Source organism: Coffea arabica, chromosome 2e (assembly GCF_036785885.1).
Source record: "Coffea arabica cultivar ET-39 chromosome 2e, Coffea Arabica ET-39 HiFi, whole genome shotgun sequence".
Taxonomy (NCBI): Eukaryota; Viridiplantae; Streptophyta; class Magnoliopsida; order Gentianales; family Rubiaceae; genus Coffea; species Coffea arabica.
This window is the reverse complement of record NC_092313.1, coordinates 35,663,520-35,677,688: the sequence shown is the minus strand read 5'-3', so window position 1 is coordinate 35,677,688 and position 14,169 is coordinate 35,663,520. Positions and strand designations below refer to the sequence as shown.

At 33.1% G+C, this 14,169-nt stretch overlaps 1 long non-coding RNA gene across 1 annotated transcript; it reads right to left on the bottom strand.

The window, feature by feature from the left end:
- Window positions 1–4,994: 4,994 nt before the first annotated feature.
- LOC113729678 (uncharacterized) lies at window positions 4,995–5,706 on the bottom strand. The gene is made up of 2 exons (XR_003458181.2): window positions 5,380–5,706; window positions 4,995–5,236 (listed from the first exon to the last, which is right to left on the bottom strand). It is a non-coding gene; the product is annotated as an uncharacterized lncRNA (long non-coding RNA).
- Window positions 5,707–14,169: the final 8,463 nt, after the last annotated feature.

The window sequence follows — 14,169 nt, the reverse complement described above, 5'->3', positions numbered from 1 at the left end:
AATTTTTATTAATAAGCATGTATACTTAATAGTACAATTGATATTATCAATTAAATTACATATACTATTATACATTATATTTTACACATAGCTAATAATATCACTATTCTAAGTTTGTAACTAACCAAATTAAATATTATATATAAGAAAATAAAATTATAAAAATATAACTATATATTAATAAACTATACATAAATATTCGTTATTGTAATACATTATAATTATATAATGTATATTATATATTAAATATTATTATATATAATAATAATATTCATAACAATAAATATAGCTATCTCTATATTTTTTTTATTATTACATAAACATATATATTATAATTACATGAACATCTAATGTAGATTTATAAATGATATAAATATATTAGTATATAAATTTAATCAATTTATAACATATATTACGTAAATATGCGGTCCCCTCCCTATTAATTAAATGATTATACTATATATTTATACAATATACTATACATGTGTATATAATAATTATAAATACAAATATAACTATATTTTTTATTATAAATATATTATATAACTATACTAATATTCTAATTAAAATATAATTAGTCCTTAAATATTTTAATTAATATATACATCACTACCATAATTATTCCAATTCTCCATTCCCAAACCCTGTTTGGAAACACCACATTAGATTGTCATGCTCACTTTTCGACAGATTAGTAAAACAGTAACTGAATTCGTACGCGGTTTCCTGAGCATCAGGAAAATAAAATGTGCTTGTTAATTTTATGGACGGTGTTGTTAGTATCAAATACAATTTTTGATACTTAACTGTAGTCAAACAACAATTCTTTCCTATTTTTCCAATACGACAATTGCAACTGCGTACTTTCACAATGTATACCTTGGCATTAATGTCACATATTCAGTGTTGATGCAAATCAAAAGCCATTAATGATATTTCGATGTTTTCAAATCCGTTACAAAATTGATTTGAATGAAGAACGGACAATCGAAAGCTGAATCGGATGCTTATGCTGCAAATTTGGGTACTAAACATACGTATTATACATATGTGTGAATCGTTTTCTATTTTAATTTAACGCCCAATCAGTACATTCACCTCCCGTTTTTGCTCTTCCGACTTCTTCTCTACCGCACGTGGCAAATTTGAAATTATTATATGTTCTAAATTCCGATCTTTCTTGACACACAACTACATTTACAGCGAGTTGTCGCATATTTCCATTCGTTACGGGTTAATTTGCAAATGCTGTGTACCTCTGGTTCAATCCTGCAATTATCTCTCCCTCTACTATCCTAAGCGGTCAATAGCATACGGTATTCCTTGCTAATTGGATGATCCACATCCGGACATGATATTCTGGTTCCATCTGTCCACGCGGGTTTGCACTTTAACCATCCGGACACGGCATTTTGGTTCAATTTGGCCACGTGCGTTTGCACTTCAACAAAACGTCTCTGTGAGCATAAAGGGCTTCTTGACCACGTGTCATGCTTTGCGGGGCTACCTGGACTGATTCCCTAGTAATTGTCCAGCCATCCGCTAAAAAAAGTATATAATTATATATGATATGTATATTATAATTAAACTATTGTATATAATTATATAATATTAGTATAATTATATAATATATTTATAATCATTATAATATATTTACAATAACAAAAATAGTTATATTTGTATTTATAATTACTATATACACATGTATAATATATTGTATAAATATATATTATAATTATTTAATTAATTGAGAACCGTGTATTTACATAATAGATGATATAATTTATTACAATTATATACAATTATATAGTAATATATTTGTATTATTTATTTGTCATTACAATTATTTATATGTTCATGTAATTATAATATATATGCGCATATAATAGTAATATAAAATATAATTATAATTATATTTATATTTATTATTATGAATATAATAATATCTAATAATATCTAATATAAAATATATACATTATAATTACATAATGTATAATTATAATGAATATTTATATATAGTATATTATTTTATGTTTATATTTATATTATAATATTTGTATAATTTTATCTAATTACATATAATATTTAATTTGATTAGTTACAAACTTACAATAATGATATTATTAGCTATGTGTATTATATAATGTATAATAGCATATGTATATAATTGATAATATCAATTGTACTATTAACTATGCATGCTTATTAATAAAAATTCTAAATTAGTCAAACTAAATTTAGTAATACATTTATACTAATATAGTTATACTGATACATTTAATTAGTAAAAATATGTTATATTCCATTTCCAAAAAACCCAACGAACCTAACCTGAACTATAGTAATGACATACATTCTTAATACTAAACCAAACAGATGTATTAGAATGACTGACTCCATTCCAAACCTAGGATTATTGATCCCCTATCCGAATCCGATTCCACTGTGTTAACCAAACGGCAACGAAGAACTGTAATACTAAAGTAAGGAAATATATTTGCAATTGGTTGATTCAGTAAAAATACCCATAATCCATTTCATGCATTCATGATACCAACATTGGGTGAAGTTAAATATGTATCGTTTCGGCATATGGACATATTTAAAATTTGTAATCTTTCATGGTGTATGTATATGTTTTTTATTTAAGCTAAATCCCCTCATTTCCCCATGCTTCCCCAATCCATGGTTCGCCATTTATATTCAATTTCATCAACTTTACTGATGATCTACCTCATATAAATTTGTATTAATCATGTGGTGTATATTTGTTGGCCATGATATTGTATGTATTGTTGTGTAATTAAATGGATAAAAGTCCTTGACTAGTAGTACTGGTTCTTTTTTTATGTCTATTACAAAAAATTGGATAAAATATGCAATGTTAATGCCCAGGTAGATAGTATTTTTCCACTATTTCATCTTTAGAACAGTGATAAAATACAAACATATAGACACAGACATATATGTGTTGTGTGTGTATTTGAAGACAACTTCTGCATCCAAAGCTAGCTCTTCAGCTTTTGTGTCTCCATTATTGTTTCTTAAGTATTACAAATTTTTGGAAATTAATGAAATGTCATTATTAGTTCTGTGTATGGATTCAATCGAAAAATATGGTTGTCTTAGTTAAGTTTAGTTCGAAAAGTTAAAGTCTTCCAAACATACCATACGAAGAAGTAGCAAGCAATGGCAATGATTTTGCAATAGCTTAAACAATTTGAATAAGTTACAAAAAATAAAATACCATCATGTTTGATATTGGTTTAGTTTACAAAAATAAGATTGAACAATTAAATGGCAAAACCTACTAATAACGAAACCTTCCTGAATTGCTTTAGACTTCGTATTAGACAGCGAAAAAATTGATTTTCAAGTATTTATTTCCTATAAAACAAAGTTAGGGAAAGATCATTTTTTTTAATTGTAATTGTATTAAATTTACAAAAATGAACAAGTTAATAGTGTAAACATGAAATTAAGGAAACTGTAAATGATATGATTTCGGGGAAAAAATTTATGCTACCAACTTTTTTGTATTTATCACGAATTCGCATATTGTGACTGTGAATTAAAAAATTTTCGAGATCGTCTTTTCATTAATTAGTTTTGTTTTTTTTTTGTACTATCGTTACTTTGAATGGAATGTGGGTTGCACGTTGTTTGTGAGCAACTTCTACAGAAACTATATAATCCTAATAATTTTTGTGATTGCTTAGTATATTTATGTCATGGGTATATATTGTTGGTATGTTGTTATTAATTTTACTACACGGTTGGTTGGCTGTAACAGTACACAAAATAGTACTTTCACAATTTTGTTCAATGTAAGCGCAAGCTATTCGTTGGTTGGCTTTATCTCCACGCGCGTTACCACTGCAACATAGGGTCCGTTAGCACCTCATTCTCCAAATACATGTGTCATGCTCTGCTCCTCTATCTACGATAGGAATGGTCAACGGGCTTCCTACCAAAAAGGTTTCCGAGACAGAAACCAAAAAAAAAGTAGTAGTCAAGAATTGCGGCGCTGCCAAAGCTTGACCAAAAGCTTTGGCAACATCAGGTGAAGGCAAGAAACGAAAGGGCCAGGCAAGGGGCTGGCCAAGGAAAAAAACACCGGGGAGGGGGGTGGGGGTTGGCAGCGGCTATTTTGTTGTTGTCGTTGACGAGTTAGGTCAAGAGATGGTTAGGTATGTATGTGGGTTTGTTTAATTGGAAGTTGGGCCAAGGGTAAAGGAGTATCGGGCTAAGGCTGGAAGACATAAGAAAATGCTTGAGTTAGAATCTTGGATCGTTATTTAGGTCCCGAAAAAAAAATATTTTCCATAATTTTCCAGTGTTTGGTTGTTAAGTGAAAATATTTTCCGAATTCCTTTTTTCATAATTTTTCAGTGTTTGGTTTGTTAATGAAAATATTTTCTGATATGTTGCAAATATTTTTCTACTCTCAAAATATTCATTTCATTGCAAGTTAATTTTAGTTTCTATCCATTATAATCATATTATAATTTTTATAAAATAATATATATTTATATTACACCATGAATTCTTAAATGGAATTATTAATGATACTAATGAATTGGCTAGGAAAGAAGAGTTAAAAATCAGACGAAAACCTAGCTGAACACTATTTTTTATTGGTATAGTATCATGTCATTATGTTGTTCCTTTGAAAAGGGATAAGAACCTAAATGCAGAGAATCCTATATTGGAATATAAAAAGTGATAAAAGGGAGAAGAACCTAAATGCAGAGAATCCTATATTGAAATATAAAAATTTCAGCTCTAGAATCAAAAACCTTATTCATGGTACAGAATTAGAACCATTGGTGCATAAAAGCAGCCTAATCAAGCCTAGAGTGACTCAAATCCCTGCTTTAAATGTTGTTAGCCTCAGTTGGATAAAAAATCTGGAACAATTCAATGCATACAGAGGCAAAAATATGCCAAAATATAAAATATTGCTCAACAGAAACAAAAATCACATCTCCAAATGGAAAATGGTCCCAAAAATATCAGTTGCCCGGGTAGTAAATCATGGTTACAAAAGGAAACATCTGTACAACACGTCACCAATGTTCATGTGAACGTTTTACAGGAAAAAACTTAGTGACCAGAGCTTTGAACAAATCTAGTTGGCCTGCACCTACAACTTCCCAAGGCCACGACAAGTGGCAAGGTACTCAGTCAACCCTCCTTTTTTCCACTTCTAGATCACCTCCAAGGTTCAATGGTGCTAAAACACAACCAGGAAAAATAAATATCTTAATACGTGAGAGAAGCATCAAGTCCACTCGTGAAGCACAATCTATTATAACTCATAGGCCATACAAGAAACAATTATTCTGACAAGGCAATTGCATAATTCAGTTCACGTACTTTATTCGACGCCCCAATCTTTCTTGAACCTCTCGAGAGAAATCAAATGAAGTCTTTGACTCTTCGCCATAAATGCTTTTCCTAGCTTCTCATTTTGCACCAAATGATCGAATACCAAGTCCAGAAATTCTTTGCTATAACCTTCTATCTTCATAATCTCATCATGCAGTTGGTTGATATCAAGCTTGTTTGCACTAATTTTGTTCAAAGCAGCTGCCACTTCTCCAAGTTGTTGAGACATCTTTTAAATGTCTTCATTGCTACGATTTCTTTTACGATGTTGTTTGGTTCCCGATGATGTTGCTCTCACTTCTGAGGATCTTGCACTTGTCACTTCATTTTGTTCTACACTTGTCTTAGGAACAAATGGAATTTCCAAATTCACATCGACAAATGATTTTGCAAAAGACCCGGTGGCCAGATCTTTCCCAACCACAACTAGGGGTGGGCAAAAAAACCCGCGGTCCGAAAACCCGACCAACCGATCCGATCCGATCCGATCCGAAAAATAGGATATCCGATCCGATTTTTCTTAGAGGTCAGATGCGGGTTAGGTACCCATAAAAATGGATACGGATACGGATACGGATCAACAAAATAAAAAACCGCGGGTACCCGACCCCGCAGGGTATATTATATAAATATTAAAAAATTAGGGGTCATTTTATAATTTTTAATCTTAAGTGTAAGTGAAGTGGCTCACAGCCTCATATTCTAATCCCATCTCATCCGTCTTTCCTCATCTTGTTCGAAGAAAGCGAATATTCTTGATGAAACCTAAACCAAATGAACAAAACGAAGAAAAATTTGTGAAACTCTATCATAAAAATTGTTTATCCCTTTCATCCTTTTCATTTTTATTCTACCTCCATCGATCTTTCCTACAAAATTTTCATCAATTCAATCAAAGATTTGTGTTCGGAGCTCAAATTTTCTATTAGCTAGATAATTAAAACATTTGTGTTTTTCATTTATTTATTTATTTGATTTATTTTATTGCAATTATGTCTCTTTTATTTTAGTGAAAGAAATTTATTTTTCTTTTTCATCACCTTTAATGCCATAAGGTATATTCCAAAGATGTAAGAGAGTTGGAGAAGATTTTTCAAGGTTATTTTGATTATACTTTCTCCAAAAATTATCAGCTCTATTCAATTCTTTTCAGGACTTGATTCCACAGTCGACTCATTTGTGATGCAGTCTTGTACCATAATATTCTTAAGGAAGTTAGGAAAGTTGCCAAATACTTATTATCCTTATGTTTGTTATGTTGTAAAAGGATGAAATGTGTGAGAATGGTGATGTATAGGCTTTGATTATAATATCTCTTCCAATATTAATTGGAAAGCAGGTTTTCTTTATTGGAAAAAATGTTGATATTGGTCCGTTTGTTTCGGGTGAAAATGTTTTTTAGGAAAATATTTTCCTAATTTCCCGTGATTGGTTGCACAAAAGTTACTGAAAACATTTCCCTATGTAAAATATTTTCACCCGTCTTATAGAAAACAACTTCCCTTCCAAACTTACTGAAGTTGTTTTCCGAAATGCATGCATCCCGCCTGTAGTATGTTCCAAACTTACTGAAAACATCTTGTAGTATGTTCTTTTTTTTTTTTTAGTGTAAACAGGAGAACTCGAACCCAAGACCTCTTCCTTACACTCCCTCCCCCGTACCACCCAACCCAACCCTCCCCCTGGTATATTCAAAATAAATAAAAAAACTCATCCTGCTCATCCTATACTAGTAATTAATTATGTATAATAGGGACATTCTTTTCTAGAGAAACTTTCAACAGTGAGAGTGCAAGATATATGTCACAATAAGCATTGCATGTGATTGATATTTGACACGAAATGGCCAGCATTTTGTTTATTGCTTAAGGAGATATTTTTTATTCATATATACATTTCTCCAAGATTTTTTAAAGTTAAACAATGAGATAAATTTTCTTATTTTGCATGGGAAGAAGTATGTAGTTATAATGTGTAGAAAGTAAAGATAGAAATAAAAGTGAAAATATTCCAAAAGTTAAATAAACACAAGAAAAATGAAGTAAGAAAATATTTTCAATAAGCTAACCAAACACTTGAAAATGATGAAAGGGAAATGATTTTCATGGAAAATTACTTCCACGGAAAATATTTTCCCAAGGAAAACATTTTACTTCCAACTAAACAGACCCTAAGTGAAAACATTTTTTTTTTAGGGTACCCGCCCCTTTTTGTTCAGGTTAGGGTTAGGATCGCAAAATGACTAATTTGATATATTAGGGTCGGGTCAGTCAAATCATGTTAGGCGTAGGTACCCGACCCGTTCCCACCCTAACCACAACAGCCATTTCATCATACAAAATTAGGTGGCCGCTTCAGACCGGCAAGCTCATGAATATTTGACGATTCTACTAAATCGAACATCAGAAGTGTAGCATTCCATTCCTCAAGAAGTGCCTTTCCAACGCGACCAACGAAACCACGAAAATGGCAACACATCAAACACCTCTCAATAATACTTCAAGACAATTTCCTGTGGCGATGAGTGGTGTTGACTCATTCAACATTCCGGTCTAGAACACCTCCCTTCAGCCACCACCCAAAATGCAAAGAAAAATGCAACAGCATGAACAAAGAACAAGAAAATAGCAAACAAAATAAATAAAAAAAGGGGGGCAGTTAAGTTAAATGACTTGAGAAGCAAACAGTAGCCTGAAGGGGAGGGACCCTGCTGGTTGAGTTAGGAATTTAGGATTTTGCCCATCAGCCCACCATGTCAACCATCCTCCAGACTTCCACTTATAAACAAAAGCTTTCTTAGCCTTCATAATCATGTCAAGACAGAGTTGCTCTCCATCGTGTGCCGACTCCTGTAAAAAATAAAAAATGTCACCTTCCACATTGTTCGCGACACAATTGTTGACAAATTCTGATGGCGGTTGGCTTTAAGGGCTGATGACGTCCACTTCTTCTAGCAAGGTGCCCTCTTTTATTCAAGCTTGTTAATCCAAGTTTTGTGGCATGCACTGTCCTGTCCCCACCACATTGGGGCCTGGGACCGGCACCGACTCTTGCCGCTGTCTGCAAAATCTCGCTCATTTCCCAATTCCCGTCACCATTTGCCTCCGCTGATATAGGTTTTTTGGTTAATCAGCATTAAATGTTGAAAATGAGAACTATTGATGAGAATTTCCTTCATGCTATGGCATAATAATGGATTAATCAAAGTGCATAACATTATACGTAGTTGCAGAGGCATTATTTCATATCATGTCATCAACCCACTTTCAAATCAACCCTGACTTGAGGTGTTTCACTTGGGGCTTGCAGCAGAATATATCGAATTTGTTCGTTACTAGGGAATGATGTTGTCTCGTCGACTCGTGATGTAATGGAAGACCTCACCACACACTGACTTATAAACCATGAGAGGTATCATTGCTGCGGTCTAAATCGGCTGCATAGCATACTATTATGCACACCTAATACACTTGGGATCCTCAGTGACATGTTTTCTATGCCAACCCAATGCCACCTATAGCATTGTGCCAAGTGTCCTGTTATTATTTACACTTTAATTTTTTAATAATTCAACTTGGTTTGGTTTAACACAAGTTTTCTCTACCTCTAAAATTTTGAACCAAACTTAACCAACCGGTCTAATTCATATACCAATACTTTTGTAAGGCAACCACTCAAGATCAGTTGCTTTGGAAAAAAGAAAAAGATAACCCTAAACAAAATTGCCTCCAAAGTCCAAACCTTTTCATCGTTGATTGCTTTGAACAAAGTCAAAAAGAGAAAAAGTCCCTCAAAGCTTATGGCACCGTTGCCTAATAAGCTAAAACTGTAGCCTTCGACTGTTGAAGCAAATTGACAAGATCTATTCAGGAAGTACGCAAATTAAAGCCCTACCATCCCTAGCTTTCTCGAGCAAAGAACAAACCAGATGGCATCCCTAGCTTTCTGGGAAACTATCTATTGCGAAGGAAACAGTTATGTCCCATGACCATCACCATCAAAAGGTGAAGCATAATCTTGGGAAGCATTAAATATCCCTCTGAGTAATGGCAGAAGCAGCAAAATGGCGAGCACCTACAAGTTTTCTGTTGCATGACCCAGATGGAAAATCTGGAGTTACTTCACAAATGCCAGTAAAGTGCTACGGTACTGGATATGAATTTTCAGATGTAGTATCAGAGAAACTGGGATGGGCAAAAGAAGGTGGATCTGAAACTGCTGGTGAAGTGATTGTTATTGGATTCATCGACACAGGAATTGAACCAAAATTAACCACTTTGGAGGCAATTTTGTTTAGGGTTATCTTTTTCTTTTTCCCAAAGCAACTGATCTTGAGTGGTTGCCTTACAAAAGTATTGGTATATGAATTAGACCGGTTGGTTAAGTTTGGTTCAAAGTTTTAGAGGTAAAGAAAACTTGTGTTAAATCAAACTAAGTTGAATTATTAAAAAATTAAAGTGTAAATAATAACAAGACACTTGGCACAATGTTATAGGTGGCATTGGATTGGCATAGAAAACATGTCACTGAGGATCCCAAGTGCACCTAATAATGGCAAAGAGGAGCCAAAAGCAGAAGGCTGATAGAAGACAGCTTTTACGAAAGGAAAATAACTTCACAATAATAGATAAGGAAGTTATTTTCCTCCTGTCTGTCGGTGTAACTTATTTTTTGTCAGAAATTATTTTTCCAAATTAATTGACAACCCAACGAAAAATATGGAAAATGTTTTCCGGAAAACCTTTTCCACCTAAACAAACAGACCCATAATGGCAAGTATACTTGGGTTAGAAATATAGTATGGGTTTGGTAAATATTCAATAGAAAATTTTTAGAAACAACTAGGCCATCTTTTATGGACTAACATAGGAGTTAAATTTCAAACCCAACCTAGAGATAATTTTTGGAGTTTAAAGATTTAGTCATTTAAGCTTATAATTAATTAATTTGGTCTAAGATAATTAAATGGAAATCTAAAACATCTTAATCTAACCTTATTAGATAAATTTATAGAATGTAAGATAAGTCCTAGATTGTTAAATGAAACGCTTAAAATCATAATAATAATAATCATAATAACAACAACAACAACAACAACAACAACAATAATAATAATAATAATAATACTAACGATAACACTAATAATAATAATAATAACAATAATAATAGTAATAATAATAACAATATAGATATGGATGAAATAAATTAAAGATATAAACAAAAATAAAATGAAAATATAAATACAAGTGGAATAAACTAAAATAATAATTATAATAATAAGTATATACATATATACATAAATAATAATAACACCTACACATGTGTAAAAATGAAAGTAAAGCAAAAGATAATAGTAGCCAATTAACAAATATATATAAATGGTAATAAAATAAAATAGTTATGACAAGGACAATAACAATAATATTGAATAATAATAAAATAATAATAAAAATATATATGTATAGTAAGACAATAGTCAAGATGATAAATATGATTATAAATAATTATTTTCTTTTAAATTAAGCAACTTTACAAAAAGAGAAGCTCTTCAAATTAAGAAACTTTCCAAAAATAGAAACTTTTCAATTTAGGAAACTTTCCAAAAATAGAAGCCGTCCAACTTAGAAAAACGCTTCTAGGGTTCATATAGTGGTCTAGACATGAATCTTAAACTTGCTCAGAGTTTGTATATTTATGCATATAAGAAATATTAAGTAATTAGGAAACCTATGCATTTGATAGGTATGACACAAGTTTAAAGGACCTTAGATAGTTTCACTCGAGCACCCAGACAAAGATAGGTGATACTTACTCTTCTGAGATTTCAAAAGTGTAAAGTGCAATTTTTGTTATCAATCATTGATGAGGAGGTCGAGAGAGCTATCCAAGTGAAGCAAGTGAAGGTGCCATTGGGGCCTATGACACGAGCTCGCGCGAAGAGATTGAATGAGACACTACAAACATTGGTTCCTGCGGCCCGAGAGTCAAGTGAAGAGCCAAAGGCCATCGAGGGCCTCAACGAAACTAGGCTTGTTGTCCTAGTTTTGGCCATCACTGAAGATTAGAAGCCCATGAGTCGGCTAAGGGGTCCATGGCCCATTAGTAGTTAGTAGAGTGTCATAAAGAGGTCCAACTAACTTGTGGTTTGGACCTTAGTCGTTGTTAGTCCTTGGGTCAATGGGCTAGACCATGTGGGCCTTAGGGGCCAATAGCACTTTAGTGTGCTACGTAGTTAGTCCCTACGCTGAGCTAGTACGGGGGTCTCGCTACCCGGTCAGCGAGTCGGGGGTCCAGGGGGCGACGCACCCCTGGTGGGGGCTCGGGGGCTGAAGCTTATGGGCCATATGTTGTTGGGCCTTAGTCACGGCTACAAATAGCCTTAGGTCATTGTTTTATATTCAGTTTTTGATGATTAATAAAAATACACTTGAGAGTTCTCTTAAAGCTTCATTGAAGCACCATTGAATATCTTAGAATCGTTCTTAGGTATTCAATTCGACTTATCAATCTAGGACCGCGCTAGATTGTGGCGTCTTCTACCAATACCGAGGTTCGCTAACCACGTGATCAACGGGTTTAGGTGATCCGCTGCGTTTGTCGTCTTCAACGTGAGTTTCTACCTTCTAGATCCAAGCCTTTCTGTACGGGTTGCATCACAAGGTTGGTGCCGTTCGTATCAATCATATTTTGATGTGTTAACTTGAAATATATTTGATCAAATAATTTATTTGAATATTTATGCGAGTTTTATTTTACTATACAAAGATGGACCATGTGACTTATTTGAAAATTTTTGATATGTTATTATATACCAAATAAGCTGTATCTTTTATGAAATCAAGAACTATGCATGTGACGTGTGAAATGAATTTATGTTAAGTAAAGTTCAAAACAGTCATGGAATAGACGGTAAGGGCTATAGTCCTACTTAATGGTCATGGTAGCTTGGTATAGAGTTCGGCCAATTGATAAGATCATGGTAGTTCGGTATAGAGTCTGGCCGATTGACCCATGTATGTAATGAGACCAATCGATAATCATGAACCCTATTGGTCGCTACCTAGAAGCTGTTTAATCTCTAAGTTGAGTACTCAGAAGCCGGTCATTACATGTATAAGTAGAGTTATGGTTGCATGGTCCAATAGAGGGTTAGATACTACCTACCGAGCGATTAGTCGCTCAACCCAATTTTTATCATTTTTGCAGATTCTGAGGAGTATGAGTTGATTTACATAGAAGACCCTGATAATGATTTTTATTAGTTCTAAGTAGATGGAAATTAGCAGCCTAGCTATCTCTAGCTGTTAGTTTTATTTATTTCTTTTTCTGCTGTTTCGACCAGAGAATAAATGTACGAACTTATTGGATACTCGTAGACTACCTTTCATTTAAGATTTGTATCGCACTTTGTTTAGTTATACTACTTAGTACTTTCTAAATTTAGTCTAGTGTAATGTTGCCTTGTATCCTTGAGTGGGATTTGAGAATACGGCGGATGTCATGTAATTGGCGCGTGCGGGCTCAAGGCATGACAATCTTGCTAAAGAAAGAACCCTTAATATCAGTCTAAGTTTTAAAATCTTAAGTTTTGTTGCTGTATTAATTCTCTTCAGTTATTTATTCTTTGCCAAACTGATACAACAGTCATGATAGTAAGATTCATTTCATAATTCAGTAAGACATAAACTGTAACTCTTAAAAAATTTCAAGCCTACTACAGGAATTTTCTTTTGGTCAATAGCGGCAACCAAGGCAAATTGCACAAAAAAAAAAAGGAGAAAAAAAAGGCATGCCCAGCAATCAAAATTATCACCTAAGGTATCTACACTATGAAAACAATTTGAGAAATGAAACTTGAACTTCTTGAATTAGAGATTCTGAAAATGTAGGCTAAAACACATCATATGATCATGAAGCCAAAAATACTTCCCAAGAGTTTCACATTTCGTCCGTCAAACTTTTATTTTTGTCTCTGATGTAACAAGGTTTTCTACTACTATCATCTTAGCTTTTGGTTGCACATTCTAGTGCGTGGTGATGTCATTTGACTCGTTTCTGCCCTATGTATGTGCACAAATTATGGGAATGGGGCAGTTGTAATACATTTTGAATACCTTGTACCTCTATATGAACTAGTAAAATCTCGTAACAGATACACAATTATTATGTATGTAATCCGCATGAATAGTAACAAAATATTACACTTTTGTTGTAAGCATGTACAAACAATTAAAAATAATTACAAATTGTTTAAAAAGTATTACACGATTTTGGTCCATGCCCCACGCCCCAAGCAATGTGGGTCCCAAAACCCCAATCAAGAAGGAAATTTGAGATTGCTTGCTTAAGCATTTGGATTAGCTTTTGGACATATCCTTTTCTTTTATTTTGTTGTACATAGTTTATAGCACTAATCCCTTTATCTATGAGTGCAATTCATGAAGCTCTCTTGTCCTTGTCTGTGGAAAAGGCAGTTGATGACTGTGTGATGCTTTTAAATACAATAATGCACAAGTTAGGAAGTTCCTTTTTAATGAGATAATATATGCCATTTCGAGTGGAATAATCATTTATGGCAAAGGACTAGTACAGCCCGGAAGGAGTATAGGTTCTTTTTGCATAAATGACCACAAGAATACACAACAAATCAACAATCTTTCTTGCTTTTAAACCTCCAAGCAATGTATACTTTTTCACAAAAATTTTACTCTGTTTTACCATAATAATCCACTTTATGTAGTTAAGTTTTCTAATGGTAAGGTTCTGAACATATGAAAT